General features: G+C 38.1%; 1 pseudogene; it reads left to right on the top strand.

Moving 5' to 3' along the window:
• Positions 1-19,933: 19,933 nt before the first annotated feature.
• Positions 19,934-20,422, top strand: LOC134470773 (immunoglobulin lambda variable 4-69-like; annotated as a pseudogene).
• Positions 20,423-26,111: the final 5,689 nt, after the last annotated feature.

Genomic DNA, 26,111 nt, shown 5'->3' with positions numbered 1-26,111 from the left:
CAAGAATGGCTACCACAATGTCTCTTGACTCTATTCAAAATAGCGTTCCATACTTTCACTCATATTGAAGTCAAATGATAGAAAAAAAGACTAAAACAATCAAAAAAGAGTAACATCATTATTGGACTTTAAAACAAGATGTTAGAAAATCACCAGTGGGTACCATAATGTCTTATTTTCTTCAAAGTAGCTGTTCACACCATTGCATGTAATAAAATCAATTCTTATAAATCCTTTAGGAGAAGTTCTAAGCATGTGTAAGCCTATAATTGTATATGTATTCTTTCTGTATTAGAGGGAAAGAAAAACACAAGAAAATACAAGAGAAAACAGGAAACAAAAGAGTTAAATAAGGAACAGTAACAAAGAGCCCAAAACAGTAACAATATAGGCCTTCAAAACAAGGTGTTAGTAACATAACAAAGACTGTTATTTTGCTTAGTTATCTTCAAAGGAGTTACTCAGATTACCAGATATAAGCATGCAAAATTGATCAGGTCCTGAGTGTTAATTGTTTTATTTCAGGAATTAATATAATTCGTAGCTCAATCATCTTAGCTATCTTAAGTGTGTATACGTACACATTTATATCCTTTTTCTTTCCCCTCCCTTCTTTTCTCTATTTCTGTATCTGAGTTACTTTTCCCCTTTGAGCAGCTTCTTACTCTTTTATACTACTCACCAATAAAGACGGATCACATATAGGTAAATGTATGCGAGTTGAGACCATACTCATAACTGAGAGAGTAAATAAGATACCAAATCATCTTCATTACATTTAACAGCTCCTTTCTACCGTGTGCCTAATATTATTATAAGAACTCAATTAATAAAATACAATGTATTTCTTCTTATTTATGAAACTGTGGATCTATCTCATAATGTAAATTTATCATTCTCTATCATCCTATAAGGAAATAATTGTTACTTTTAAAGTTTTATCATAATATAACTTCTATAATTGGTATTTTGTTTATAAGTAACATTGTTTACTATAAAAAATAAGAGATTAATATATTAAAATTATGTTTTTGGTATACAACACAGTAATACCAAAAAACATAATTTTAATACAACACAGTAATTTAATCTAATGATATTACTTCTCCATTCATTTTTTTTCTTTTATCTGGGAAATATGATATGGAAAATAATTCAGGCTCACCTTTTTACAAATTCTGTTGCAGAGTCCTGAGAGCAGACTGGACTAAGCCCAGAAGCCTCTCTGTTACAGTCTATGAGACCCTGAAATAAAAAAAAATTAAAAAAAAACTAAAAATATACCTTTGTATGTATGAACTACAGTTTGGTTCTCCACTCATCATGGAAGCATTGTGGGAACAGGAAGCCTTACACCCAGATTTCAGAAGACTTGGGAGGCCAAGCAAGGTGCTCCTGAGAGGGCAGTGTGTGAAGCAAGAAGTAAATTCAAAGGAGACGTGGAGACCCCAGAAGCATAGAGAATCAAGGAAAATTGACAGGGTGAAGATTATTGCAAAGAGAAAAAAGAATGGACCCCATATAGAAGCCATGAGAGCTACAATCACTGGAAATGCCATACAGATGGGGCCACCCAATTGCTGTAAGTTCACATATTTCCACAGATCGCTTCAGATGCTGCATATCAAGCTACAAAGCTTAAAGTTTGCCCTACTGGATTTTGGATCTGCATTCATCTTATTCCTTTGCATTCTCCTGTGACATGGAACATTTGGAATGGAAATATCTATTTTGTGCCATTGAGTGTTGGAAGTGTTTAACTTTCTTTTCTTTTGTACAGGGGCTCACACCTAAGAGTTCACCTTAAAGCTCAGAAGAGACTTGTGTGGGAGATTGGACTGCACAGGGTAAAGTTGCAGAATACAAGGATCTCTGGTTGTGTTACAAAAGATCATTCGCATAGTTCTCTGAAGTCAACATAACGTCATAACTGAGGCAGCCAAGGACGTGAGCTGCTAACACTCCCTATTCTACAGCAAAAAAATTGCCAATCTTAGAGATCAAACAATTCTCTTAATTGGCAAAGTGTACTGCATTTGTTCCAACTTCATGGGCTTCTGTATCCACCTCCTTCTGCATCTATCAAATTTGTGGAATAAATACAGGCTATCTAGACAAGTTCTTTGTCTCAGCTTCAGACAGTCTATATTAACAGTTTTTAATCTCAGAGTTTCAACCTTTCTAGATCCCGCCAAATCATATTACTGTCTCTTTATTTAATTCATTCAGTTTTGCTCCTTTAGGAGATTAAGGCTAGGCTAAGACTCAGATAGATCTTAGACTTGGTCTTTTCAGCAGTGTTGAAATTATTAGGAGTTTGGCAACTCATAGAGATGGACTAAATGAGCCTTTGGAGGGTTTAGAGTGGAGTGTTATATGATTTGTATCTAGATATTCCTTTAGAGCTCCATTCAATCATAGGGAACAGATATTTCAAAGTGACCCATCTAGAGTTTGTGATTGGTTAATAGTGCAGTGTCGGGACTAAGGATTTGAGTGTTACAACCCCTAGTGCAGGAAGATTGGATACAATATGATAAACAGAGAGAAGTTTGTCCCTATTCTCTCTTGCTTTTTTTTTTTTTTTTTTACTGTCTTCTACTGCCATGAACTGCTGCCCCTCTGCCACATCACCCTGCCTTGGAGCCAGCCAATTATGGACTTAAGCCTCTACAAACTGTGAGCAAAATAAAGCTTTCCCCATTTAACTTTGAGTGTCAGGTATTTTGTCTCAGCAGCAAGAAGAGTAGTTATGACACAAGGGAAAAGCTAAATCCAGAAATAGGCTAGAATATTTCAGAAAGAAAGAAAAAAACAATGTAACACACTTATAGATACTGAAAAATAAAGCAATAAATTTTAGTATTAGTTTGTTGACAGAAAAACAACAAAAAATCCATTGATATTGTAAGATGCATATGTTTGCAGTGGACTTAGGATAAACTTAAATTTCTATGGAAAAATAATTGCAATTGTCAAACCTCATGAAGGTAGATTTTATCTAGGATTCATAAACTTGTGCAAATAAAGAATCAGTGATATGTGTCTAGAAGGAAAAAAATCACTTTATTAGAAAGAGAAGACCAAATAAGAAGAGAGATAGCTACCTCAGCATAAAGTAGGGAGCCCAGAGCCAGTGTTCAAGGCTTTTATTTTTAGCCTCTTTTATTATATGGCAAGAAAGGAACTCCCCACCTTCATTTGCTGTAACTTGGTTAGCTAATTTAGGCTTAATTAGCTGTTTTAACTGCGGTCCTTTTTCATTGCTTATGTGCACATTTTGGATAAGCTTTTCTGGTTTCTTTATTTTTGTCAAGGTGATATCTGTAAGAATTATAGAAAAGCCTCACATTCATGGCTGAGTGAGCAAAAAAGGATACATGTACATGTTATGTATGAATATCATGAGGGAATATGAATGTATGTATATATATGCATATAGGGATGACTGTCTAGGTGTGAGTATGTTTTATATATTGACTGAGTTTTTCTATAATAAAGCACACTTTCTCACTTTGTCTGTTTTAGTACTTAACTGGAGAAAAAGAGGTATAACTGTGGCATTGGCTTCAAAACCAGGTGCACTGCTTATCACTTCTCCCTCAGAATAACAGTCCGTTATTCTGACTGTTCTCTTTAGCAGGAGTTACTTCTTTCCACCTAGGATTTGGCAGAAAACTCACTGAAGTCCTTACCTTCCCCTGCTTGTCTCCCAATTTTCCTTACACAAGGAAAAAAAGCATACATTATCATGAAAATAAGCATACATTATCATGAAATGTTCTCTTCTGCATTTAAAACTCTGAGATTCATAATGAAATCTGTGCAAACTACCATTTAGGGAACTTTAAAGTTAGAAACATTTCCAGGTGTGGAGAGAAACAGAGCACATTTAGCCACATATTATGCTCCACTAGAAAACTAGATAATGTTATTCAAAATATGCTTTTCAAAATTTAGGCAACAAACAGTAGAAAGCGGAGGTTGAGAGAGAACAGTTAGGTTGCCTTGTGATTAAAATGATCAGTGAGATCATTGACGAGATGAATAAGCTGTTGATGAATCAAATACTAAAATTATGAATTATATCAAAGAAGAAACAAACAAATACTTGACTGAAATAAACAAGACTGTGCAGAACATGAAAGACCATTCCAGGACAGGAATAGATGACCTGAAAAAGAACTAACTTTACATTCTGCTAATGAAAACCGCAAGTCACTTAAAAATCAATTGAAACTCAACAGAGAGATAGTTCTAGGAAAAGGACAATCAGAAATCCTGGAAAAACAACTTCAATAAGTGAAGTGAAAATTAAATTGAAAGTCCATACAAAAGGTTCGATCAACTGGAAGAAAGAATATCAGTATATGAAGACATGGTAAAAATCCTGGATCAGAGGAAAAGGAATAAGCAGAAATGTACAGACTGTGCCAGTGTTTCTGGATGCTATCTTAATTCTCTCAGTGTGAAATGTGGAAAGGGAAAGTTTCTTTCAGTGAGGAAAAGTAAAAACAAACAAACAAACAAACAACAACAAAAAAAAACCTCACTTCAAGGAGCAGAAACTGACAAATCCTGGATGAGAGAAATTAGATAGCGTTTTGCATATGGGGATTTCCTGGGAGACTTTCACTTTAATTTTTTTTTCTCTTATTGGATTGATATTGGACTCCAAATTCCTTTTTTCCCCAGTTGCACTGAGTTGCTCAGATGACAATAGCAAGTGGATGAAAATTCACTTGAACCAATGTGGGACTTAATCACATATGAATCAATGAAGCCACTAAACAGCAAAGAGCAAAAGGCACTTTACCATCAGACTTAATTGGAAAAGAGAGAATGTTAGCATGTGAAACAGACACCTAATGGTCAAATTTGTGGTGTTATATGACAGGTTTTCCTTCATAACTCTCCTCTTTAGGAAACCTGCAGTGCAAGTGACTGCATTTGGAACTTTGAGGCTTCCAGCCAGGTACAAAGGAAAGAATCACTCTGTCCATAAAAAGTTAGTTTTTATTATATTATTTCCATGAAACTTCAACATGTTTGAACATTATAAATACTGTGCTTCTGGAAGATACATAGCTTATCAATACATTTTGTATTGATTGTATTGCTTTTACCTACATAACAAATAGCGAGGTAATTGCCACTTGTTTGGATATTTTAAATCCATGAAACATTTTCAACCTTAACTTGTATTGAATTCTAGTCCTGTAAGTTTAACTCTTTAAAATCCATATGTTTCTTGACCATACTTGCTAGTTAACTCAGAATTAAGTGTTTGCAGTAAATCTCCAAGGCTGATCCCTACTATGATTTCTTCAGGGTGGATGGAAATATGTTGTAAAGACTAATAAAGGAGTAATGTTCAAAGTGTCAGCAATGCCATTTTCCAAGAATAGAAGAAAATCAAAATGATCACAATGAGATATGAATTTAAGCAGCAGAGGAGAAACAGTTCATGACTTGGTGGCTGGGAAGGGGAGACAGACAGAGAGAAAGAGAGAGAGAGAGAGAGAGAGAGAGAGAGAGAGAGAGACAGAGACAGAGACAGAGACAGAGATACAGAAGAGAGAAGCTGGGAATACATAAATCTTTCAAATTCTGCCATTATTGACCCACACCACATCCACACAGGTACCACCTGCTAACACCAAATCACCTACATCCTTATCAATGGACTAATACACGTATGATTATCACATCCCACAATCCACCATCTCCCAAAACCTTCACCTATGAGCACAGGAGGATTTGGAGGACATATAGGGATAAAATATAACATATATGAGAGTTTCGAGTTTTTCTGTGATTTCAGGGTTTTCATCTCTCTTTGCAAAGTAAGTAGGAGGGGAATTTTAGGGTAACACAGAAAGTTTATGAGAGAAAATAGTATATTTTAGTGCCTTGAAAAATGGCTGTATCAATTTACATTTCTATGGATTAAAATATCTATTTTACAACATGTCCTATTTTTCCACATTGATACCAGCAATGATATTATCTATTATTTTTTTATAGCTACCTTAGTGACAATGAAGTTGTATGTCATTGTGGACTCCATAGTACTCCAATAATTAATGAGCACCTGACTCAGGATCAGGCACTGAAAATCCTGGTATGTGTTATCCATTTGTTAATAATAAGAAGAGCAGCTGAAAGTCAAAGGCTCTTCCATGACTTTTGACTTCAAAGAGACTTTAGACTTGTCCATTGCTAAAATCACAATACACTTTGCTAGTGTTGAAATAAAAAATCACTGTGCTTGGTTCTATGCCATAGAAAATCTACTCACAAATACAATGACTCCTTGAGACCATAAGATGTTTGCAATGATGTAATCCACCTCTGCCAGGATCAGAAGCCAGGGCCATCTTGCAGAATCTGCCTCCCAACTTTCTGAGTTAGTGGGGAGTCACAAAGGACCTGATTGATGATGATTCAGAAGGAATGGGGAGGCAAGTCTGTCCCTAAGAGGCTCTGTTCACTAAATCACAACATGGTGTGTCAGGGCCTGGACATCAGGGGGCATCAACAGCCCATAATTGAGTGGTATAAGGGTGATCAGAATTGTAAAGAGGCACACACACACACACACACACACACACACACACACACATCTTTGATCCAGTGTCACAGCTGCCAACTGTCCCATCCACAAAGTGAGCTACACACTTACCCACCCAATCAGCTCTTTCTGTCACAGGAGATTGAGCCAGAACCCATGGTAAGATCAGATCAGAAACCTGCTAAGAACCTTATTTGCGTGGGTGGAGCCACCACCTCTCAGATTATGAAGAGAGTGAGACAGAGACTTGAGGGACACTGCTCTCCTGTGGGGCACAGAAGGCAGAACTCAGGGATGATCTCCTCCATGGCCAGGTCCCCTCTCCTCTTCATCCTTCTGGTTCATTGCACAGGTGACTAGATAGCAGGCAGAGAAAGGGCTTAGGAAACTGGGGAGAACTATCTTCTTTTTGAGCATTAGATTACCATCTCTGTGTCTCTCTCACTTGCACGATCCTGGGCCCAGGCAGTGCTGACTCAGCTGCCCTCAGTGTCTGGGGCTCAAGGAGAGATGGTCATCTCTTGCACTGGAAGCAGCACCAATTTTGGTTCTGGCTATGATGCCAGATGGTACGAGCAGCTCTCAGGAAAAGCTCCAAAACTCATCATTTATGGAAATAGCAATCGACCCTCAGGGATCTCTGATCGATACTCTGGCTCCAAATCTGGCAATTCAGCCTCCCTGACCATTAGTCGGCTCCAACCTGAGGATGAGGCTGATTATTACTGTCAATCATACAATAAAAGCCTCAGTGCTCACACAGTGCTCCAGCCTCATGGGGAATTTAAGACAAAAACATCTTCCTCTTCTTCCAGAAGAGTGAACACTCATAGCCTGTGGCTCAGGGCCAGCCTTTTGTTTCTGTTTTGGGTGCCAGTGTAATCCTGGGCGCATCCAAAGATAAAGAGATGAGGAGGACTGACGTTCCTCCTCCTCTCTGCCTTCTGAGTCACTCACAGGAAGGCTGTTGCTAGGAAAAGTTCTCCATGTAAACACTGGGCCCTGCCCCTCTTTAGCATAAGTAAATTGAGAAGAATGTGTGGTCTCTGTCTCCTTAAGCACAGGGGATGTGATGACCAGTCCAACTCTACTCTTCTCATACTTGACCTCTCCCAGGGAATCCTGTCTCTCCACCACTCAGCCTTTTCCTATTTTCAAGAGTTCCAAAGTTGTCCTCTTCTTCTTGGACCACAAACAAGTGCTTCTTCTGGCAGACTATTTTTATATACCTTTTCTTATTTTGAATACTGAATAGATAACACACTAGCTATAATTACAGTGAAAATTTTAATATATTTTGAGATATTTTTGTTCCTTTGAGAACCTCATGACTGTCAGATCCATGAATCCAACAAGCCCCACACCAGATTCCTTGTGTCCCCGGGAATCCTCCATCTCCAGTCACAATAGTATCCCAGGAATCAACCAACACTTTCTGTCTGAATGTTAAAGTGTTTTTATTTCTTAAGATTTATAAGGAGAATCATGCAATGTGATATATACCTCTTTTTAGATGGCTTCTTTCACTCTACAAATTGCATTTGAGATCCTCCCACTTTGCTGAATTAAAACTGATCCTACAGCGGACACATGATGAATTTGTGAACCCATCGGCCCACATGGAGCTTTCTCCCAACTATATAAATATAAATTTAGATTTTAGAGCTCCACTGTAATAGAAATATAGCCTAGTCAGGTGATATTCATTTTATTTATTTTGTAAACAATATTTATCTCTCTTAGTACATGTTTGCAGTACAAAACAATCATATTCCTCTTGGATGGTTGGTGCATGTACATAAAAATTCCAGTACATTTTTCATCCCTTTTTCCTCCTCCTTCTCTCATTCCCTTCTCTCCTTCATTTGGTTTCCATCCCATTTGCAAAAAATAAATCTCCCTATTTCTATTTCTGGACGTTATATTGCCATTTATTTAATTTTGGAATTCTCATATAAAAGAAACCATGTGACATTTATGCTTGTGTGTCTGATTTATTTCATTCAAAAGCATAGTCCCAAAGTGAAGCATTTTACTACACATGACTCAAGACTTTCCTTTGTAATGACAGATTAGTGTTCTATTGAGTATAAATATCAGACTTTATTGGTCCATTCATGTGTTCATAGGCATATAGGCTGCTGGCTATCCACATGCAGAAGATTGAATCTACATCCATGTTACTCAGGATGTACTAAACTAAAATCAAAATGGATCAAAGATCTAAATGGCAAAACAGAAACAATGTGCTGCATGCAAGAAGAGGTGAAACACTGAGACACAGGCATACGAAATGAATTTCTGAACACCAATTCCACACGCACACACAAAATTAACCATCAAAAATGCAGTAGCAGCAAACAAAACAAGTGAAATAGAATGCAGAGACAACCTGTAGTACAGGAAAATATTTTTCATTTTTTAGGAAAAAATTTTACCAGCTACTCATGTTTCTTCTGATACTAGATGGTAGTTAGATGATATATAGATAGGTGGACCCTAAATCTAAACCTATTGAGTCCTCTGTGACTCGCTCTTGTCATCGACAGAGGACAGGACCTGCTTGATCTCATATCATGATTCACTCAGTTTTAGTGAGTGTTGAAAATTGAATTATTTTTCTTAATTATAAACAGGAAATATCTTAGTTGATTTAGGGCTGCTATAATGAAACACCACAGAATAGGTACATTATTAGCAGTGTGAACTAGTGTGTGTCTGGAAGTCTGGCAGCATGGCACTAATGTCCGGAGAGGACCTTTCTACTGCCACATAATAATATGAATGGGAAATCAAAGGCAGAGAAATCCAGAACAAATTCATCCTTTACATCCAAAGCCTACACCTGCTTAAAGAGCCACCGTTTACCATAATCACATAGTAACCAGGATCATATTACCAGTGCTTTCTTTTTAATTAATACATGCTTGCAGTAGATGAAGGAAATATTTATTTATTTACTTACCTATCTATTTGAGGCAGGGACTTGCTATGCAGTACAGACTGGTCTTTACCTCACTGGTGTCCCTCCAAGGCACAGTGATCCCCCTTGCCTTAGCCTCCCACCTGCCTGCTGGAATTACAATTATGTGCCTCTGTAAGAAGTAACACTCAAGTTAGAGAGCGAGTGCATTTACATAAGACAGCTTGATTCCTTTTTAATCCCCTTCCCTTTCCCACCCTGCTTCCTCTCTCCCTCCTCTAAATCCCCTTTCCGCATTTTCAGTTTCATTGTTATTATTTCTAGCTCATGTTCTTGAGTTAGTTCTTGTATTCACTGTGGGGACATGAAAGTGACTCAAGTATTTCTACTTTCCCTTCCCTCCCACATCCGTTCATCTTAGTTCACCCGGACCATCACCCATTTGAAAAACATCTCTTTGTTTCCTTCTATCAATTCTTTATTTTCCTTTTTATTGGTACTTTGTCCTATTCAAATGAGAGACACAATGTTGTATTTAAACTTGCACATCTTATTTATTTCACTCAACATTTTATTTTCTAGGCATATACATTTTCCTACAAATGTCTCAGATGTATCCTTCTTTAAAGCTGAGTAGTATTCCATTATGAATATTTTCTTTATCTATTCATTGGAGATTAGATACCCTGTTTTAAAAATGGTGTTGGAAAATTAGCTATTTGCAAAAAATTAAGCTTGTCCTAATATCTCTCACCATAGATAAACTAAAATCAAAATGGATTAAACATTAAACATTAGATGGGTCAAAATCATGGAAGAGAAACAATGAACTCAGAGGTAGATATAATACTTTAAACACTTGAATTCATAGGTGCAGGCAAGGACTGTTTGAACAGAACACCATTTAAAAATCAAATAACAACTCAAGTCAACAAATGGGATTATATGAAATTAAAACAGTTCTGCATACCAAAGGAATCAATGAGTATTTTTCTTTATCTATTCATCTGTTGATGTGTATACAGGCTACTTCCAGAATTGAGCTATCAGGAATTCTGTTGCTATAAAGAATGATGTGAACATATTGCTACAATGTGATATATTTAGCTCTTTGAAGAAGATACTCAGAAGGGGAATAGTGGGTCAAAAAATTTCTAATTTTAGTTATTTGTCTCCAGACTGGTTTCATAATGGTCATAGTAGTTTGCATTCCCATCCATAAAGTCTGGGAGGCTTTTTGCCCCAAAACCACACCAGCATTTGTTAATCTTTGATGTCTTTATTGTTGCCATTCTTTCTTGTGTAAGATGTAATCTTAGCACTGTTTTAATTGGCATTTCTCTAATGAGCACAGATGTTAAACATTTTCTCATATGTTTGTCAGACTTTTGTATTTACCCTTCTGAGAAGTGTCTATTCATTTCATTTGTCCATTTCTTTACTGGCTATTTTATTTAGGGTGGCCTAAATTTTTTGACTTCTTTCTATAATCTAGATAGTTCTATGTCTGAGGAACACATGGTAAAAAGTTTCCGTTATTCTGTTGGATGGATCTTTCCTGTACTCATTGATTCCTTTGGTATGCAGAACTGTTTTAATTTCATATAATCCCATTTGTTGACTTGAGTTGTTATTTGATTTTTAAATGGTGTTCTGTTCAAACAGTCCTTGCCTGCACCTATGAATTCAAGTGTTTAAAGTACTATAGCTACCTCTGAGTTCATTGTTTCTCTTCCATGATTTTGACCTATCTAATGTTTAATGTTTAATCCATTTTGATTTTAGTTTATCTATGGTGAGAGATATTAGGACAAGCTTAATTTTCTGCAAATAGCTAATTTTCCAACACCATTTTTAAAACAGGGTATCTAATCTCCAATGTATATTCTTGATGCATGTGTCAAATATCAAATAGCTGTATGTGCCTGGGGATGTTTCTGAATCTTCTGATGTCTGTCAAATGCTTTATCTTGCAAGAATATGTACTAGGCCACATAAGCAGGATGGTCAAAATGCCGAAGCCCAGAGCTGAGACTCTTTCCTTTATATGCCTTCTGGAGAATAAAGTCAATGAAACAAGAAACAACCATGCATAAAATATATTTTCCTGGAGCTATCAGATGCTCTAATTGCCCGTCTACCTGCCTTAGGATGTGTATCCCTTCACTCTAAAACCTATGAAAGGGAACTCAACAGACATGCATAGAAAACAAAATGGTCTGCAATTCATTGGGAGCACAGTGGGCGGAAGCCTGGACAATCGAAAATAGTAGAGAGTTTCAGCAAGAAGCTGCTGGAATGAGTAGGGAATGGGCTTCATGGGGAGGTTTCTCTGCACAGACACCACATGTGGGAGAAAGTAATGTTTTTGTCTTTTCCTAGGTCTGCTGTAACTCAGAAAGATACTTCACCTGGAAAAGCTTTACATCCTGCCCAGTGTTCACTGTGTGAAATCAACAGAGATGCATTTCAGTGAATATAGTAAGAACTTATTCATTCTTCTACTTGACTGCGGGAATTGCTATAGTTTCTTTAGTGGTTATAAAAATTGTAGTTCTGAAGAGCCAGGAAGGCATCAAGGGTGTGAGTGGATGTGGGATTTTGAGGCATATCTAGATATACATATTGTGTCACTGTTTTCCATGTTTAAGTCTTTTCAAGTCACATAATAAACCTTCTCTCTTTTTTTGTTTGTTTTTTGTTTTTTTTTATTGGTACTGGGGATCAAACTCATGACCGCCTGCTTGCAAGGCAGGTGCTTATGCCGCTGAGCTAAATCCCCAGCCGCCATAATAAACCTTCTTGAAGCATGCACTTCAGAGTGTTATTTTTGTCAACATGTATGAGAAAACTACCTACATTTGGACAGTAGAGTAATAAGGTAAAAGCCAGTGCCCACTATGCCTCCTTTCATTTTGTTTTGCCTCCTAGATCAGAATCAACATTAAGAATGTATCTGTATTTACTTTAATAAAAGATTGAGAATGAGCAAATGGAGAATTATCACTCATTGAATGCAGTGCATGACCTGTTTGATCAAGAAATATTTGGTTTAACTTCTAGGTTTGTAGTTACATGCTGCCCATCATCTCAGATTATTTGCCATGGTACAAAACAGAACTGCTAAAAGTCTCCTGCTCTAAAAGATTTTTGCAAAGCTGATTCTCCAGTGGTTGGACACTTCTGTGTAAGGTCTAGTTGCTCCACTGAAAATGGTTCAGTAAAACTGCTTCTGAGAAGGCTGGACATAAGTCTGGCTGATGTGAAATTTCTCAACCTGCTCTGGAGTATGAGGAAACCGTGAACTCAGTAATATCTCTTCTCAGACTGTAAGTGACATTACCCTTTGAATTGTAGTTATATTCTTCCCCATTGAACTGGGATTACTTCTCAGGATAGATAATATTGTTAGACAGAGAATATATCTAAACAAACTTGAAGATAGGCAGTTCCTCCAGATTCATTCAGTGAGGCCATTTGTCCCTTCCAAGAAGAATTATAAACACTAGCCTTTCCTAGAAACAATGCAGGATATGGGGCTGGCAACACTGATAAGCAGGAATGTTCACACAGATACGGTATGCAGAGTTTTCTGAGAGGTTTGATCATGTAGACACAGCTGACCATCTGCATGGTCAAATTTAGTCTCCACTGCAATGACAAAAAAACAGAACAGAACAGAATAAAAAACACATTTACCCCTAACCATGTCTTTAACCATTTTCTTTAATCCTATAGAGAAAATTAGTAAAGTAATTGCCACTTAAACCAGCCATGTAACTCATGTCAAATACATAACTTCATCAGTCAGTTGATCATGAAAGCAATTCCTTTTATTAATTCAAAACACTCAGTTGAGACTAAGAGCATTCCATGCTAAAAGTGAATTATGGACACTGGAGGATTTCATCAAACACTAGAGAAATACATATGAGCATGAGCAGTTAAAACACAAGCAATGGATGCGAGTCTGTCTAAATATAATAACAGTGCTACAAATAGGAATCAAGAGCTATTCATTAAATGAGTGACACTCACATTAAGCCCAGGAGGTCTCCAGAACTTGCTGCAGATCCTTGAGAAGACTCAAGGAATTTCGAGTGGTTTCACTTCAGTGAATCCTAGAGAGTTGCTAATTAGTTCCTGTGCAATGTTAGAACAACTGTTTACAAACTTGGAATAAATCCATAGCACACTGCCACTTAGGTCTTACTTCTAACAGTCTCAGGCTTGGGGACAATATGATAGAGCTTTTAAAGGGCCAAATTTATATAATCCCCACACGAACACAACCCATGTGTGTCTGGATCTCAGTAGGAAATAAAAAATCACTAGAAAGTCCAGCTTCAACTCTGAGGCCAGGAATCCTTCCAATGTCCATAGCCTAGCAAGGACTCCTCTTTTTATCCTTTTCAATCTGTGTTCAGGTTAATAGAGATTTCAGTACCTACCCTCTGGAATGGCCCTTCCATCTTCTTTCCTCATTCTAAACATGAGTATGGTGTGGGCTTCAAGGCCATTTCCTCCAGCTAGGGTGATTCAGGAGTTCTCACTGTTCATGTCCCCAGGAGAGATGTGTATTCTCACCTATGCCTCCAGCACTGCCGCAGCCAACAAATACCACAAACATACTAGTTCCAAGAGAACCCAACCCAGCCCCAAAGACATGGACTGATGATGCAAACACTCTTGAATGCTTGCTCAATTTTCAGGCTCCCTCCTTGGGAACACATCTGCCTGGATCTGCTCAGAGGCCCATCCTGAGAAGGAGGCTCACTGCCACTGCTGGCTGGTGCAAAGAGGTGGACACACAGTGCAGAGTCAGAGGAGGACCCACAACAGAAACCAGCCCTTGGCCAAGGCTGAGACTGTGCGTGCACCCTTAAGCTGATGTCAGGTGATCCCTTCTCTCAGGGCCTCCATGTGGTCCACATGAGAGAAAGAGGAAGGGAAGCGTACTCCAGGGATTCTTCACCCACTTTGAGTTCTGAAAGACAGGAAAGAACAGTGCCTGATTTGGAATGAGATTTTTTTCTCTGAAAACAAAACTTAACCATTTTATAATTAACAAAAAATTGTAAAATCTAGATCTGCTAATTTTTCAGGCCTCAAATATTTTTCCTCTGCTAGGAATTATATCACTTTGGATTTTACCAAACAAACAATCACGCTCTGATGAAAAATGTAGTCTTTATTATATCATTTTAATGAAATTTCAACATGTTTAAGCATGGTACATACTGTATATCTGGAAGGTACAATAGCTTATCAGTTTAAATACATTTTGGTATAATTATTTTTCTAAGTCATTTCCATAATTCACAAAAAAGATACCTGTTTATTGCTACACATGAGCAGCAAGTTGTCTTTTGTTTTGACAAAGAAAAATGTTTTATATCCATTAAATTAAATAGTTTAAGTCCAATTAAATTAATTAATTAAATTTTAATTAATTTTCATTGAATTATAGGCCTGTAAGCACTATTCTTTAAAACCTCTACATTTGTTGAGCATTTTTGCTAGTTAGCTCAGGACTAAAGCCTTTTATGGCTATAATCTTTGTGCTGAAGCTTAGAAAGTCCAAGTAAATAGGGATGACTTGCCCACCTTATTATAATTTAAAATACTTCATGTGATTTATTTCACACTAAATGGAAATGCAATATTCAAGTAATTAATATAAAATTGGAAATTGTGTTTGGGATTAATCTGCAATATTCAACATTTGTAAAACTGACATGAAAATGTATTATTTTCACGTTATTATGCACTTCTCCTATCTTGTGATTATTCAGTAAATTCATTTTAATGTTTATATTTAATGATATTTAGGTCACATTTTTAACTGACACAGAGCCTCTTTAAACATCTTTATCCTCAATGAGTTTGTCAAAACAATTAAGGGGATCAACTAACACGTTACATGGGTGAGCCATTAAGAAGAGAAGAGGGAAAAAGGAACTGATGAAAAAATAACAGAAAAGAAAAATTGAGCTTTGTAAAATCTTTAGATATATTGAGTTCCTGGATGTCACAGCACCCAGGAATTCTATGTGACTTGTTTTGGAAATATAAAGTCAGATTGCCAAGTGTCAGGTGGAATAAGGACAATGTACCACATTAAAATGTCACTGTGTTTAGTGGGAGTACTCGAGTTAGATATCTAACAAATGATTATAAATGTATCATACATTAAAGCCTTTGCTTCTTTTTTCATAACTATAACTGACAAAGCACGCTAATTTTAGACCTTCCTACCCCATCTCTCAGGCTGATAACATCTAACTACCTGCTTACATGAGAAAAAAACTGAAATACAGTTCCTTAATCAGCACAAGTTATGAAACGTAAAACCATATATATATATTAAATTATATGCCAGTAAAATAATACAAGGGTATGTTCAGCATCTTCAGTGGAAGAACTACCATTTTAAATTGTCCTTTGTGAACATTGTTGAACCTTCCTGAGTCCACGACCCCTCCTGGAGGTAAAAAACTCAGTAATACATCAAAATCTACTGATCGCAGCATTTAGAAATGAGAACATATGTGAACTGTACACAGGTATGATGCAAAAAAAAGGTGGACTCTCCAGCTTCTGCGCTGTGGTGTGGAGTGGGTTTTATGACCAGAAGGGGGCGCTATGACGTGAAGGCCTGCACAGTGGTCCCTAGACAGGTGCTCAGTAAGAACAGTTTATTCAAACAAATAAACAAAAAACTCATTGTTGCTGGGCCCTGGCTTACTGCTTGGGATGCAGCAGCTATGTCTCCTCTGCCTTGGCAGAGCATCTTGGACAAGGGCTTTGTCTTGTACTAGCAGATGCTTCCTCCCAAGAAGGGAAACAAATCTTCAAACTCCACTGCACATTAGGAAATAATCTCCAGCACCACAGATCAGAAAGAGACGGGTGCACTAATGATAAAAACACACTTGCATGAACAACTCCTCTCAGAACCAGGGGATGAAAAAAATATAGTCTGGGCCAACCGAGTCCTATGGTGGGGATCAAAGATCTCTTGGACTACGTGATTCCTTCTCCCGATTTCTCACTGCTCAGGTAAAGACAGGCCTCAGCAACCAGATGTCAGTGCTCAACCCACACATGAAATTTTGTAAAGCTCCTGGAAAATGTAATTCGGATTTGTTTCCAGAGACCCACATGTATCTCTCTGCAGGTTCCTTCTCCCAGCCTGTGGCGACTCAACTATCCTCCTCTCTGCATCTTTTGGAGCATCAGACAGACTTCCTTGCTCCTTAAGAATGATATCAGTGTGGGTAGTTACACAGTGTACTGGAACCAGCAGAACCCACAGTGTCATCCTCAGTTTCTCCTGTACTACTACTCAGACCCAATAAGGAACCGGATTCTGGCATCCCCAAATGCTTCTCTGGTTCAGAAGATACCCCAGGTAATGCAGGCATTTTGCATATTTCTGGGCTGCAGCCTGAGGATGAAGCTATTAGTGTAACGTGGTACAATAGTGCTTATCACAGTGACACCCATGGGTGGAGAAGTGGCACAAAAACTCCAGGCTGCCCTGGAAATTATAAAATGACCCAATTTTTGAAATGTAAAAGTATATTTACATTTATTATACTTGGAATCAGCTAAAATGTAACAGCATTCACCACCCCAGATTACAAAAATATTGTTAGTATCTCAGGAGAAACACATAATCTGTGATGGGTATAAATTTTTGTTTCTAGTACAATGAATTTAAAATTATATAAAAGGATGTGGTCTTACTACTATCATTTTGAAAAATAATAAGATGGGGCTTTTCTTGCTCTCCTAGTTGGAGTGCATGGGCCATCCCAGAAGTACAATAGTCTCGAGGTTCTGTAGTACATACTTACAGATAACACAGCAAAGAGCTTCCCCTTGCTCACAGATAACACCGCCCCATGCTGCCCATGTCTCACTGTGTGTGGCACCAAAATATGAATCAGTGCAGGAGAACATAGGCTCAGGAGGAATCTCAGGTACAGAGCTAGCCTGGCTCCCTTGGAATCACCTGAAACCCCAGCTGCAAAATGCAGTAGAAGACAGTAGGCTTCGGGAATATGGGAAGGACTTGGGAGCAGCAAGCCATATTGTGGAACAAGAAAGAGACAAGCAGCGAATATACCACTGCTAGAAGGTATTGAGCCACTATTGGCAGCTGAGTATCTTGAGATTAGAGACAGAGACAGATTAGAGACAGAGAAAATCAAAACTAAAATATTTGTACTTTTAGGAAGATTTAACTTCAAGAACTAGTCAAAGTTACCCAAAGTTGTCAGTATCAGAAGTCCTTATGTTCATTTATGCTTTTTGTCTAGGTTTATCACAGCCAAAGTTTCTTAAAGATAATTTAAGTCTATAAATTTATTTGTTGATAAACAGAAAAAATCTGATTCTAAGGAATCCGATTTAGAGAGTGCAAAAACATTTTAGTCAAAACATGCTAAATAACCTATCAAAAATATCGTCAAGGTTAATGTCTTTCATCTGTAAAATGGGCCATTATCTTATGAATGGGTCAACCTGTTTCTCATGAACCAAGACCAACAAGAAACTTCATGCACATTCAGAGCCTTCACAGGTTTACACAGACACATATGTATTACCTGATCCAAAAGGCTGCATGCCTCTTTCTCTCTCTATGAAGTGTTTATACTCAGTTTCTTTGTGCATGTGCTTTTATGTTTTTACTTAATAAATTCCGTAGCTTCCCTAGTGTCCTATAGAATATATTCTTTTACCATGACCAGTGTCACTGAACTTGCAGCTTATTCTACAACTAAAGCAGCTTTTGGATCTTCCTCACCACTTTTGAACCCCTGGAAACCTGTTTGGTGACCAAAGGGGTTACATGGTTATGGTTCCCATACAGTTAATGCCCCTCGGAATGATGGGAGCTCACTTTGATGGATTTCCAAGAACTCAGGTAACCTGACTACTCTATTCTTTTGAACCACTGGAGATTTTGAACAATGTTGGATGTCAATTTGGGATTTTATTAACAGAAATTCCCTCCAAAGTTTGCTTAGGGTTAGGGTACTGTTAATTCTTAGATGTTAAAATAAAATACACCAAGCCATGTGAAACTATTTATGTCAGAGATATAGCAGTGTCTCAAACTTGCATTATAACAGTACTTCTCAGTTTTAGTAGGCATAGAAGTCATCTAAGGACCTTATAAATTGTGTAAAATGTATCTTAATCATCGGGTCTTGAATACATTCTGGGATTCCTTCTTTTGCTGTTAATATTTACCCTCAGTCTTCTTCTGGAAACCTCTCTAATTCCCTACTTCACTAGATTTCCAAGGTCATATCTTTGGTTGTAACAGATATAACCATCTGGACTCCCTAATTGATTAGAGTGGGAGAGTAAAGTGTACCTTTGTAGACGTCTTGGGTTCATGCTGGTGTGAACTTGAGGACCACATCTTATTCCTGGCCCATTATTCTCAGGTAACCTCTCCCCGTGCTCCATTTCCCGCCACCATGAAGAGAACAGCTTTCTTCTGACACAGCCCTCCACCATGAGGTTTCTCCCTTGAAGCCAAGGAACTGGCTGGAAATTCTGAGACTGTGATCCAAAATAAAGCTCCCCTTTAATTTGCAGGTATGAGGAGTTTTCTCTCACTCATGGGAAAGCTGACCAATACAGCATTTTTTCTTCATATTTTCTGTTTTCTCATTGATCCAGTGAGTCATATACTGTTCTCATTTGTTCTCCCAAACACTTACCAATAATCCACTATGGGCCAGACTCTTCAGGAACCAAGAAGAGAGAGGAGATAAAGTGGTGGTGGTGGGGCTTGGCTGGTATCAGGAACAGCAGGACATTTGAGTTCATTTATGAACTGTCTAGGTTGTCAGCTAATTTAATGCTTATTCAAGAAGAGCCTGTATAAGAGGTGCATCTTCCTAGACAACTCTTGATAGAATGGATTCTTCCACCTAAACAGGCTCAAGTACAAATCCAAGATGGAAACGAGGTAGGGGATACCCCTTGGTGAAGGACTCATTCTGCCCTTGGGCACAGGCAGGCAGTAGTTAAGGTTATGGTCTGAGCAGCAGACATCAGTGATCTCTTCACATACACAGTGGACCTGAGCCTGGGCAGCAGGGAACACTATTCCTGCTTTTGTGAAATCTGTGGGTCTCTCAACTAGGAAAGCAGATACTTATATCTTGTTCTTGCTGAGGGATAGTTTGGGCCACTAGCTATGTCCCTGTGGGCTCCTACAGAGCTTCAGGCCAAGCTCAGTGTAGTTTCTGCCTGTTTCTTAGGAAAAAACCCAGATATTGATTGTAAATAGGCCTAGGGTAAGAGAAGATAATTTGAATAAAGAGAAATCTGTCTCTTTTTGGGATTGAGGATATATTATACAGACCTGCAGAGAGCCTCCTTGAACAGAGCTCTGGGGTGTCTGCACCATGGCTGGGACCCCACTCCTCTTGTTTGTCATCTTTCACTGCAGAGGTCAGAACCATGTCTTGATTTTTCAATTAATATAGCTCAATTAATACACCTTCAGACTCATTACAAAAATATTTTTTTCTCTTCTCCTTTCTCCATACCATAATGAGTTTCTGTGTTTTCAGGGTCTCTGTCCCAGCTTGTGCTGACTCAGTCACCCTCTCTCTGCCTCCCTCGGAGCCTCAGCCAAGCTAACCTGCACCCTCAACAGTGAATATAAACACTATGGCATTGCATGGTTGCAGCGGTACCAAGGGAAGGGCCCTCAGCATTTAATGTGGATTAACAGTGAGGGAAACTTCAATAAAGGAGATGGAATTCCTGATCGCTCCTCAGTTTCCAGCTCTCGAACTGACCCCTGTTTGACCATCTCCAATATCAATTCTGGGGATGAAGCTGACTACATCTGTGGTGCAGGTTACAACATTGGTGGGTCATATGGTTAAAACACAGTTAATCAGACAAATGGGGAAGTGGGATGAAAACCATTTTCTCTCTTTAACGAGGCTGCCATAAAACTCAGAAATAACATTTGAAAAACTGACTTCAAAATATCTCTGTTCTGCTAGTTGATCTGTTGAATAGCTACTCATAGCTAGTTTACTGAGTCAGGATCCTATGGAGAGCACTTACATACTGACGATGTGAAAAATGGAACAAATTTTGTTTCCATATTTGGTCTGCTGTGTTGTCAGAATATGAGGTGAAAGGACATGATTTTTCTGTCTTCAAACATTGGCGTTCACTAAGCATATACTTGCACATACTGACATCAAAGTTCACTTGGTCTGCCATCCTTATAAACTGAATTCTCACATACCAATTTTTGTAATTTCATGAGCATCAAAAGAGTAAAAGCATACATAAATCCTGAGATGATAAAAATATATGCAAGAAAGGAATGGGCAATAGCTGTGTTTTGAGAGTCAAGGACAAAAAAAAAAAACACAATTATCTCCAACACAGTGAAGATGACAATTGATATAAAATGATCTATCAACCTGAGACTTAAAAATGTAACCAATAAAGTCTCCTGGAGAGTCCCAATCATGAAGATCAAGATTTTTAAATTTTTTTAAAAAAAGGTGCCCATCGAAACATTTTGGAGGTGTAGCAAGAGCCTCAGAAAATCTATTTCAAAGTATTTTCTCTTTTATTTTTTATTTGAGGCAAGGGTATCAGAATTGGACTCCAGACCTCATGCTTGTCAGTAAGGCACTGCACCACTGAGCTAAATACTTGGAAAACTATTGTTTTTGATGAGGTCACAGAAATCTTGAAATCTCAGTCCGGGTACACAAACCAACAGAATACTTTTGATTGCAGATGCAAACAACACATTTGGACTTCCTGCAAAAACTCCAAATCTAGAGAAATGTCTTTATTTGGTCTTTATGGATGGCTGCTCATGAAGAAGCCTCAGTTTTGGACATTTGTCCTAATATATAGATTGTGGCTTCTTTCACTAAGAAGCTGAAACTTCAATTTGTTTTTCAAAATAATCAACAGGATCAATAAACATTCTGTTACTGTTAAGCCAGTATTCAGAGTTGACTGACCAAGAGGCTGAGCAAACCGGGAAAAGGAAGACTGACATTTGAACAACTGTATTGGTTCAAATTCACTAAATGAGAAAAATGAATAAAATAATATGCATAAATTAATCAAACAGCTATTGTTTAATTTTTTACTGATCATGACAGTCAGGACAATGCAGAGGCAGGAGCTTCTCAGTTCAAGATGCTGCAAACTCCAGAATAAAAGGGACCAATGTTACAGTATCATTCTAAGATTGAAGGCCTGGAATATTCCTAGAAACTTTGAGTTTGCATTTCTCGCTGGAAAGTAACTCATATGATTTAACACTGAAAGTCTGAAAAAGTTTAAATTTGATGTCCATGAGAGACAGCAGCAAAAAGAGACACACACACTCAAGAACAGTCATGGTTTCCAGTGCAGTAAATGTTCTTCTTCACTTCCCATTGCACCTGGGCTGCAAGCCTGCAGAAAGGTGTCACCCTCAATCAGCATGGGTCATCTCCCTGCAGTGTGCCAGTCATCTTTGGAAAAGCCTAATTATCGAGGATATGGTTAAATGTCTCCAGGGTATCTCTAAATCCAGTCAAGCTGACAACTGAAATTTATCACCAAGAGGTACACAATGTGTGTTTATGAGCCCTAGAATACTCTTGGAGAAACAGAATCACACTCAGGAGTTTAAGTTTTTGTACATATTCTAGTAGTAAATGAGAAGGTTAGGCTTGTTTCTCTGGTTTAAATTGAATGTCTGTTACAAAATAAGGAGAGATCAAGCCAGGTTATACATTTATGGAACACTGCAGTGTCTTCAAGCATGCAAGGCCTTTGGCCAAGTCTGGGCATTTACATCAATATATGTACAGCATTTAGCTAACCATCAATGCATTTGAACACACCCAGAAACCACACATATAAAGAAACCAGACTTAAGAAATCACCCAGAACACCAGAAAAAATAAAACCTTAATAATGGTAATACCTATAACAGAAATAGCAATGATGAAAATAATAACAAGATTGTTACAGAAGAAATGTAATTGCTGTGGTTGTTGCATTATATAGCTTCATACCTTTACTTCTAAAATTCATATATACAATATATATTTAAATAGTTCCTATTAACTAAATAATTTGTTGATTTTCATTGTGGTGCTTTCACACAGACATATAAAATATCTGATCATAAGAGCCTTCCCATTACACTTCCACACTGCCTTCTCAGTTACCCTTAATCTTTATCCTTTGTTTAGTAAATGTCTCTCCTGGTCAGAGACTTGTGTTAATCCTCATATGGCAACTTGATTGAATAAAGAAATATGTAACATCCTTGTTGCTTTCTCTTTGAGTTATGGGTAGGTGGCCTTGGCTATGCTATATCAGTAATGACCTTTTAGAGCTTTCAATAATTAAAAATGTCCTACTGTAGCATGTGTGACATAGTTTCCTCAACACTGCATATGCTGTCTCACTTATTCCTCTTTGGCACTGGTCCCCTGCTGTGATTCTGCAATGCGTGAACCGACTAGGTTTGCTCTGCTACACACTTCCGCCATGTCATTCCTCCCTTGGAACAAATTAACCACAAACTGAAATACCCAAAACTATGAGCCAAATTTAACTTCTTCTCCTTGAAGATGCGGGTGTCACGTATTGTTTCACAACAATGGAAATACTATTTAAAAAATGGATAACAGGGAAGTGGGATTGTTGCTGTGATATAACTGAATATGTGTTTAAGAAAGTTTTGAAAATGACCTAAGAGAGGAATTTGGAAAGGCTTGGAAAACTAGACTTTAAAAGCTCTGGACTGCTGGAAACAGCTGATTCTGTTCAGATTTCAGAATACCTGGATCCTCACAGAAATACAAATGGTAATCACCAGGCTCAGGAGTTTTCCAATGGAAACAAGGACTGTACTCACATTTATAGCAAAGTTCACCTGGATTATGCTCACAAAATATTTGTCTATAATTTGTCCATGTCCTAAGACTTGAGTAGGACATTGAGCTTAAGTATGGTGGGCTATTTGACCTGTGGGAGGAAATTTCAAGACAGCCCAATATCCATGCTGGGGCATAAGTATTAGTAACCTCTTTTACCAGATTTTCAGGGCAAAAACAGAGCAAGAAAAACATTAAGAAAAAAAAAAACTGAAGCTCAAATTGAACCTTGAGCAAAAATGGAGCCAAAAGAGGTATGACTGCTAAAGAGTTGAGTACTGCTAAGAAGAAAGCTAGTGCTTTGTATAAAGACCAAATGAAAGATGAGTAGTGACCATGTCGGAAATCAAGAAGACTCTCCCAGTTACAGACTCAAGGGTAAAGTGTCACCCTTTCATTTGAGAAGATAATTCCATCACAAAATTCCCTAGTCTTTGATGCTGTGCAGTTCTCTTTCTCCCTTCTAGTCCTGAAGAACATCTGTAGAATACATTGGTAACACAACATCTTGAGACAGGAGTGTACTAGGTAAAACCCACTGAGTTCAACCCGTCTACCACAGAACCCTATCCAATCTGATTTTTTGCATCCTTTAGATGTAGCAAAAAGATCCAAGACCATTCATGATTTCTTTTCCCAAGGCAGCTTTTTTTAATACTTGAGGAATTTTCTCATTTTGAGAAATACATTTCTCGTGGATTTTTTGGAGTGTCTCTAAATAATAAACCTATTTACTGCTATTTACTGTGTGTGAATGTTGTCTCACCATATTCACCATGTCTGTGAATCTGCCTCACACTTTGCACAGGATACATATTGGTGGTAAAAACAAAGGCACCATCTTCTCTTAAAATGGACAAATAGTGAGATGTTAGACCAAGCCCAACTGTGATTCATGTACTTGGGGTGCTAAGTGAGATGCTGGCAGGAAACATAGGACTAGGAGACACTTGGACTTCACAAAATTCACTAAGATACACATAACTATAGCACATGGCATCTATTGTTTCTTTGACTATTTTCTCCATCATCTCGTTCTGCATTAGTGGGGCAAAGAGAAAAAAGATACATGGTCCCAAAATATCAGTTAACACTAGCACTTAATTTCCCACATCTGTCCAGAGCCCTTATAGGTACTCACTTGTAATAGAAGCCAAAACTGCCCTATGCAGATAGCCTGGGAGTATCAGGAGCTCATGCTCAGCACAGAGATCTCAAAGAAAAAGGTCTGGATGATTCCACCTTGGTCTGGCTATTCTGCATATGCTTCATCTGTGTTTCCAGAATTCTTCACTCAGCTGTTCTGCTTTAGCTGGCTCTTCCATTTGTCTTCCTAGGACAGAAAATCACACTCATCTCTCCCCTGAGCATTGCCTATAGAGGTTACATTGTGGAGCCCAATCAAGTGCTCTCTGCTCGAGATGTTATGAACAGTAATGCTCTGGTTTGTGGATAGGAGATGATCTCTGATTAATTCTTAGTTTTCCACTCGGGCCTAGATCAGTACTTGAGTATCCAGGAACATCCAGAAATAAGAAGATTCTGACCATCACTGTGGGACAGAATACAGCAGTGGAGACAGATTCCAGTGATACATGCATAAGAAAGCTCCAGCAGATATTCTGGCAAATATAAGCTCTGCCAAATTCTCTTCCACTGTCCTGACCATCAGCTTAGAAGAAGCCTCCTGACACCTGCCTAGAGAGCAATGTAATTCGTCTTTTTTAATCCCCAATCAGATCCATGAACTCAGAAAATATCTACATACTGTAATCTATTTCCACAGTTTCTTGTCACATAGCAGAGTGAGTTTGGTTATGTGTAGTTGTCACAGGTTATCTTATAGGGATATGATTTCCTTGGTGAAAAGGCATTCACAGTGCACTCATGAAAGACTCTCCAGTATCAGCTCTTCTGTTATCCTTTTACTGTATAAGAAATGATAGGATGCTCACTCAGATGATGAAACCGAGTATTTCCCAGGAGAGAGAAGACCATGATCCTGTCCTCTATTATCTATCATCACACAAGATAAATCTGGACTGCTCCCATTGTAAATCACTTCCACATGCAATGATCTCAAAGTGTGGAAAATAAAATAAAAATAGATTTCCACACAGGGAAGCAGAGAAGGGCCCAATAACTTTATCCCTGAATACTGCAGTGAGCATTTTCTATCCTCTGCTGATAGAGGAATCTGAATACTAAAATAAAAGTGAAATAAAGCAAGTTATGTAAACATATATAAACAAGACTCTTCCTAGGGGTGAGAATCTATGATAGTCATAGAGTATATAAAATCACAGAAGTCTGAAGTTGTGCAGTCTGTGGGACAGATCTTATGTGCTTACTGGTCTCTGAGTTAACAAAAACGAAATCAAATTTTCTTCCTCCTTGTTTTGTGATGTGAGCTGAGCTCCACATCCAAGCTTGGGAAGGGACTGGGTCAGACAGGAAGGTGACACATTTTCATGAATAACTCCTCCCACAGGGCCTGATAAAGAAAAGGAGCCTTTGGAGAACTCAAGCCACTTTTTCAATTTGGGAATTGTTTCCACCATGGCCTGGACTCCTCTTCTCCTCCTGTTCCTTTCTCAGTGCTCAGGTAAGAACAGGCCTTGAAGAACTGCTGCAATTTCACAACCTGATTAGGTGT

The sequence above is a fragment of the Cavia porcellus genome, unplaced genomic scaffold, assembly GCF_034190915.1.
Source record: "Cavia porcellus strain 051 isolate PalLab524CR breed Dunkin Hartley unplaced genomic scaffold, mCavPor4.1 scaffold_16, whole genome shotgun sequence".
Classification (NCBI taxonomy): Eukaryota; Metazoa; Chordata; class Mammalia; order Rodentia; family Caviidae; genus Cavia; species Cavia porcellus.
The sequence above is the reverse complement of the archived record's forward strand: the minus strand, read 5'-3'. Positions and strand labels throughout refer to the sequence as shown.